The sequence below is a fragment of the Simochromis diagramma genome, unplaced genomic scaffold (genome assembly GCF_900408965.1).
Source record: "Simochromis diagramma unplaced genomic scaffold, fSimDia1.1 OVJJ01000343.1, whole genome shotgun sequence".
NCBI lineage: Eukaryota > Metazoa > Chordata > Actinopteri > Cichliformes > Cichlidae > Simochromis > Simochromis diagramma.
The window spans coordinates 14,141,270-14,148,133 of record NW_024386831.1 but is presented as its reverse complement, the minus strand read 5'-3'; positions in this window follow the sequence as shown (position 1 = coordinate 14,148,133).

Below are 6,864 nucleotides of genomic sequence, written 5' to 3'. Positions count from 1 at the left end.
GCTTTGTGAAACAGCGCAAGGAAGAGCCTTTCTGTTATTTTTGGTGTATGAATGTGTCCGTGAGGTGTTGTGTGTGTGCAAGACAGGCCTATTCATTTTACTTTTGTCAGTCATCGCTTACTGTATTCAAGAGGAAGCCGTGGCTTTCATGCAGCGCAGCGGCCAGTTTTTGTCCGACTGAGCATTTCCTTCATTTCGGAGGAAAAAAGATATGTGGTTTGTGACAATATCACTGGCTTCACTGGCTTGTTTTCCTGCTCAGTCTGCTCGGATTCAAAGAGTGTGTTACAGATATGTTTGGCTTGGAACCAGAACAGTTTGCCAAGCGCCAAGCAGGTTATCCTGCTGTGCTCTTAGACATAAATCTACTGCTAAATAGTAACTGCTAGAAATGCAGACACGCTGATCTAAGTGACCTGAATTGAAAAAAGTATAACACTTATGGGATGCTGGATTGGTTTTAGGCCAGCCTTAAGGTACTAAGTTGCTTTAACGCACATGTTTATCTCAAATATATCTTAATATCAGTGTGCGTCTCTTCTCATGCAGACAAGGTTATCATCTACAGTCTCAATGCAGGATTACAGACCACATAAAATAATGGATGCCAGTGAGGAAAGTTCACATGACAGTGATCAGGATAGGATTATTTGCATGCGTTCATATCACAACTCTGTAGAGAACGATCACTGTCATCTCGAAACAATGGAGCTAAGATATGAAATATGACAATACTGAGACATTCATGATTATTGATTGGTATTGTTAGGAGATTTAAAAGAGCCATATGTCTTCATCTTCAGCAATGACACACGTATAACAAATAAGTGTACCACACTGCGCGAGCTGAAAACCCAAAGGCAACATTTTAGGGTTCTGATACACATCACAGGGTTACTTCATTACATGTTGTGTCATTATAGTGAGATTCTTGCATGAATTATCAAAATAAATGAATATAAACCTTTTTGTTGACAAGCACATCCATAAAAACAGGAGGGAAGAGTTTGCTATTGAAATACAAATGAGTTTCTTATTAGGCAGGTGTGCACTTATTGTACTGTATAGTATCGTAATACACTTATAACATTTACAGTTCAGTTTTGTAGGAGGAACACAGTATGTAGTTTCGGGGCTCATGCGTCTTAGTCAAGCATGATTCCTCTCGGAAATGTGTTTATAGGAATAATCTATTCTCTATTTGTTTTGAATTGTCACAGACAGGAGGATGTTGCCTCCTCTCAAGGTTTGCAAAGTTGCTCAGATGAATGGTTGCTTGAGACTCAGCTCGTCTGTCAATGTTTACCCCATTAGTGACAGCTCCGAGGCAGTAGGCCACTTAATATTGTCCGTGTTACCCCGGCTGTCCCCACACGTCAGTTCAAAAGTTCAGCCACTTCCTCAAGGGTCTCATCACATTCTAGCCACATCTTGATTTTCAAAGCTTCATGAAGAGACTCGACCTGTCAGGAGAGATACCGCAAAAAAATGATGATGGAACACAGGTTTGGAGCCAGGGCCGCTCAGGCCAACAAAGCTGCCTCCTGGCTCTCTGGTTAGGAGGCCTGGACGATGGATCTCATATTAAAGGTTGTGTGGTGGTCAAAGGCACGGCTGCATGCATCCAGCAAGAGGAGGAATTGATTGTTCTGGAAACTGATGAAGCTCGGGCACAATTAGATTGCAAGGCAGCACTGTGAGGTGAGAGAGCACCCTGCCTGCCTCACTGTTGATTGATGATAAAATAATAACCGCTGCGTATTAACTATAGAGTTCACCAGCAGGTTAAGGTGGGCCAAAAATTGCTGCTCTTATTAGATTCTGATATGACTTGCGATGTAAAAAGATTATTTTCACTGTGGCAGTGGGCAGTCATTTTGCATGCAGTGAGGTGGTTTCCTACAGTATGCTGATAAACTGTTAAACCTCCGCGAGATACTTTTGAGTCGGGAGGGCACTAGGTCAGGAGTCACACTAGGATGTTTGCGAATGTTATATTCTGACATTCAAGCTGAAGAAAACAGATGTGAAGTCTATTCAAATACAGTCATTTACACCGTGCTTGTCGCGGGGTCCCTGTGTTCCACTGTTTTCTCATACTGCATCAATGTCCGCTCAGAAATGTAGCTCTTAAAAAGCTGGGAGAGCATCAGTTTATCATGTTACTGCACTTCAAGATGAATATCCCCTTTCATATATGTGTCAGGGAGCCAAGCCAGTGAGTGTACAACCATAGAAAATATGAGTAAAGAAATATCCTGCTCGTGGACAGAGGCAGTTTCTCCGAGCAATCTCTCCGCTCTTTAGATAAGGATTAGGTAGGCCAAACAGTCAAACAGCAAATGCGTTTTCCTTGAAGAGAGTTCCCTCAACATGTGATTACCACCCCCTCCTTGCTCCCTCCCCTTTTTGCTCAAAGTGTGTAATCCTGCTGGTCATTTGTTAGCTGGTGCATCTCCCATGTGGAGGCGAGGCCGCTGGCAGAGTGTTGGGGTATACGGGAGGTGAAAGCTTATAGTCGCGTATCAGAGCTTGGGGATTCACGCTCATTTATCTCCATTTCTTGCACACGGTGTCTAGTAATAAAGGCTCAAGTGAAAATGGTGTTTATCATTGGCATGACAACATCTCCCAGATGCTGCAGTAGAAATCTAGAGAATAGATAACGCATTACAATAACAAGTCCTTACTCTGCAGAGAATCCAATTAGGAGAGCCTTACATCATGATAATCAAGCGGAGGTGGACTGGTTCATTTAGACCAGTGGATAACAGAGCAGAGGGGAGGTCTGGTCCAGGGGATCGGGGTTAGTTGCTGTTAGACCTGCTGCATACATCAGCAGCCCTCTAGTGTGGGCAGCTTTACCCCCTAGTGGTTCACGGGAGCAATACAAGCCAGAGTTGCTTTTAATAAACATTAGGGAAAATCAGTTTAAATGCTGATGTGCGCACTAGAGTGAGAATGACTTGAGCTCACTTTATTTCTGTGCTGTGTTCATTTATAAGAATTGTGGAGTTTGTGCAACAGCAGCTGGGAAGTTTTCCTCTGTCTGTGCAGATGTTTATAAATGAATATGTCAGTATGGCTGTGATGGTGGGTTATGTTGTTGTGGAGTGGGTGCACCACTGGGCCTGTCTGTTCTGGTGTGCTGCTTTCCTGCTGCTCAGCATTTCGCAGGGCCTCGGGGGGACACAGAGGGGACATATGACTGGGCCATGCAAAGCTGAGCTAGTCACTCCTATCGTTCCGCAACAGACGCATCCCTTTGGCGTCCTTCTGTGTCTTCATTGTAAGCGCACTCCCCAGTACTGCAGTAGACATGGCAACAAGCCTGATGTTCCTCAGCATGTTAGTTAGCGGCGTCAGATCCTTAACATCTCAGAGCCGGCAATTGCAGAGCAGGTGCACATGTAGCCACAAGGGCAAAATGGTCGTTTCTGCACTCCTTTCTCAGCAAAGCTCTGTGCTGACATAACAGTTTACCACCCACCAGCACATACTGTGTCTGGATCCCTCTTTAACATTTACATGACCATACGGTGATTTATCTGTGCTGTGTAATTCTTTGTTCAAAGATGCAATGTGAGCTCGTCCGTGTACAAGAGATGGAGAATGATGATGCTGGCGTGTGAGATTTCTGGCAGCTAATAACAGGAAATTTATAGAAATGATGGTGTAAACAAATTATTAGCAAATCTGATCCTGATTCTGGACTCCACCCAGGTTAAATGAATGTGTCATACTGAAGATAAAATAAAAAATATTCACATTAGGGAGTGCCACGTTATAAAAGAATAAGCAATTATAAAAGAATAAAGAACTCTTTAGAATGATATAAATGCAATAAAACGAAGTCAGGACTTACAACACCTTACAGCAGGTCATGATCTGAATTATTAGTTATCTTTATTTGTACTGTATATTTGTTTATTGCTTTGTTTGTTTGTTTTATATTGTATATCACAGTTTTATGCTCCAACACTATAACAACCCCATCATTTTAGTGTTTATTCTGTGCATTTATTTATTTCTTTTTAATATCTGCGCACATACTTTGCTGTTGTTGTTTGCTATATGTGGGTAGCAAGCCTAAACTGCATTTCATTGTACTAGCCTATATTGTGTCCAATAAAGTTTCATAGCATTTATTATGCACACAACTTTGTGCAAAAGCTGTACAAATAATATATAAATCTACAGAAACAGGCTAGTGATGCAATGCTGCAGACAGTATGGAGGCAATATTGTAAGTCAAGTGCATACTGTATTCATATACAGAATTTAAATGTGGTTACTATAATTCTTGATTATAATATTTATGCAATGCATGCTGCAGACAGTGCACAATAAACACCAATATGTGCTCCGGTCTGAAGCGTATTAAACATACTGTCAATTAATTTCACCGCAAAAGAAAAAACGAGAGAGAAGTGCTTGAAAGAAATATCATGAAAGCCCGTATTGTGTAACTACACTCTGGCTCATATGAGCAGCCTTTGGTTACTGTCCTCTCTCTGTGCTGTTGGCAAAGCAGCACATTGTATGTGATGAGCATGAATCCTGACCTCTGACCTGTGCGGTGGCCTTTGCAACCCCCCTGAAAGTTCAGTGGAGGGTCAGAGAGTCTTTATGCCTCCACAGACATAGTGTTGATGGAAACTCCACCCCTCCTCTGCTGGTCAGTCTGTCTCAGACAGACAGAAATATACACTTAAACCAAACAAACAAAACCGTGTCATGATGTGAGCACGAGGGTCACAGAAAATCTTTATGACTGACGATGTTTGCTCGTTAGCTTTATGCAGTTTGGAACGTGCATTTAAAAAAAATGCGCTCATCAGTTTCTATAAATTTAAACAAATCACAGATTGCATGGTTCATATTACACATTGTCACACTATAAAAAAAACAGCGCTTCTCTAAATAAACAAAAATAATTTGTTTTTTCATAGTGATGAATTACGTCTGCTGGTTTCACAGGGATGCTTTCAGTACCCTAGCTGCTGGGGTTTGATACATGCATTTCTCTATGATCTGTGGCTTCAGGCACGGCCAATGGCAAAAGGGGTTGATGCTCATCACATGAGATATCACATGCTGCTAGGCAGAACATCTAGCATGTCCTGTTTGCAAGATATGCTGCTGTAACATGGAGATCATTTTCGTTCGGGGATGCCATTAATACCGAGGGCCTTACAGTTCCACTGATTTCAGTATGTAAATGATTTCATATGAGCCCAGAGCATGGCAGAATACCCTGGATTTGCTGTGATAGTTTGTTTAGGATCAGATTAGACCCCACATCATTCCATGCTAGAGATGACATCGTTACTCATCTGTTCTGCCACACGCATCAATCTTCAAACGCTCTACAGATACTCTTGAGGTGAATGGATTTTTCACTTTAGAGTTCAGTGCAGGGTCACACAGATGCATACCTTTACATATAAGAGAGCGCAGCAGGTAAACCAAAGGACGTACAGCACTCAGTTTTCTTTCTTTCTTTTTATTCTTCCACAGTATCAGATTACTTGGGTTTTGTTTAATTATTCCAGTTGTTTCTGGTTAAGATTCACATGCATGATGCTGACACATGTCGCATGTTTTAAGTCTAAAAATTGCAAACCAGCTCGAGAATTAGTACAGTTTAAAACATACTGTATACAGTATCACTCATGTTTGCATGAGAGCGTGGTTACTACATTTTCTATTCTATATGTAACCCTGGCTTTAGAGGAAAAGTACAGCTAATCCACAATCAAAGACCAGGCTACTGCATGGCTGCAGGACATCTTCTTAGATCTTTTTTACCCTTTGGTAAATGTGATATCATGTTTTAACAGAGGTGTTCTGCACTGACAGGTGGAGTGAAGGTAAAAGAAAGGCAGGATTTACCCTCCTAAACTGTGTGCTGTCATCTTTACAAAGCATGTTCAGAGGGTGTGAAAGGGATCATTAGTTGTGTGGCAGCGGAAGCAGGCGTGTTGTCAGCTACCTGCTATTTACTTCCCCTCATTACTGTACGCTGGCTGGCGCTGGTGGGAGTGTCAACATCATTAACATGACTGTCATTAGTCCTGTCCCACACTGCATGGAGAAGTTAGTCCTGGGGAGAAAAATGAAGCATCGTTCGACACAAACCTCTCTGCCAGAGCTGCAGCTCCCGCGCTGTAAACACCTTCATTCAGTAAGACTGGAGAAAAGGCGTCCCGAGAAGAAGGGAGAGACGAGCTCTGCACGGCATACTGAAATGAAACCTTGTGAGCTGCATTATTAGTGCAGTGCATGCTGCCTCAGAGCCAAATCTATGGTTTGGAATAGGTTAAAAACATAAATTAATACAGAACTATAGAAATTAGACACTGAGTGAGTGTTGAAAAAATTTGATGCATGGATGAGAGCTGAAAACAATAGAGCTAATTTCTGTATCATTACATTTGCAGATGTGTGCAGCTATGCAAAACAAAAAACATCCTAATTTTGCCCAAATTTCCTCTTAATGAATGTAATGTCTTTTCTCTCAATTTGAGCTCATGCGCTATTACATGAGTGAAGATTAGAAAACAACAAAATGGCTTTAATGTGCCACTCTGCCAATTATTCAAATGCTGGATTTCACCTCTATTGTTGTATTTACCTACAGCGTTTCAGTTATGAATCTGCACCTACAGCAGGATTAAAACAAACAGTCTCCCTCACACCTTGTCATCTGCCTGACTTGGCTGGATGTTATTGTAGCCAACTTCAAGGCCTGAGCAGCAGCTGCAATCACTTACGGCAGTCTGCCTCAGTGCTCAGCCCCTCCATGCCCCCAACTAGTTTCCCATCAGCCTTGAGGGGATAAAGCTCCTTGCACTTAGTTTC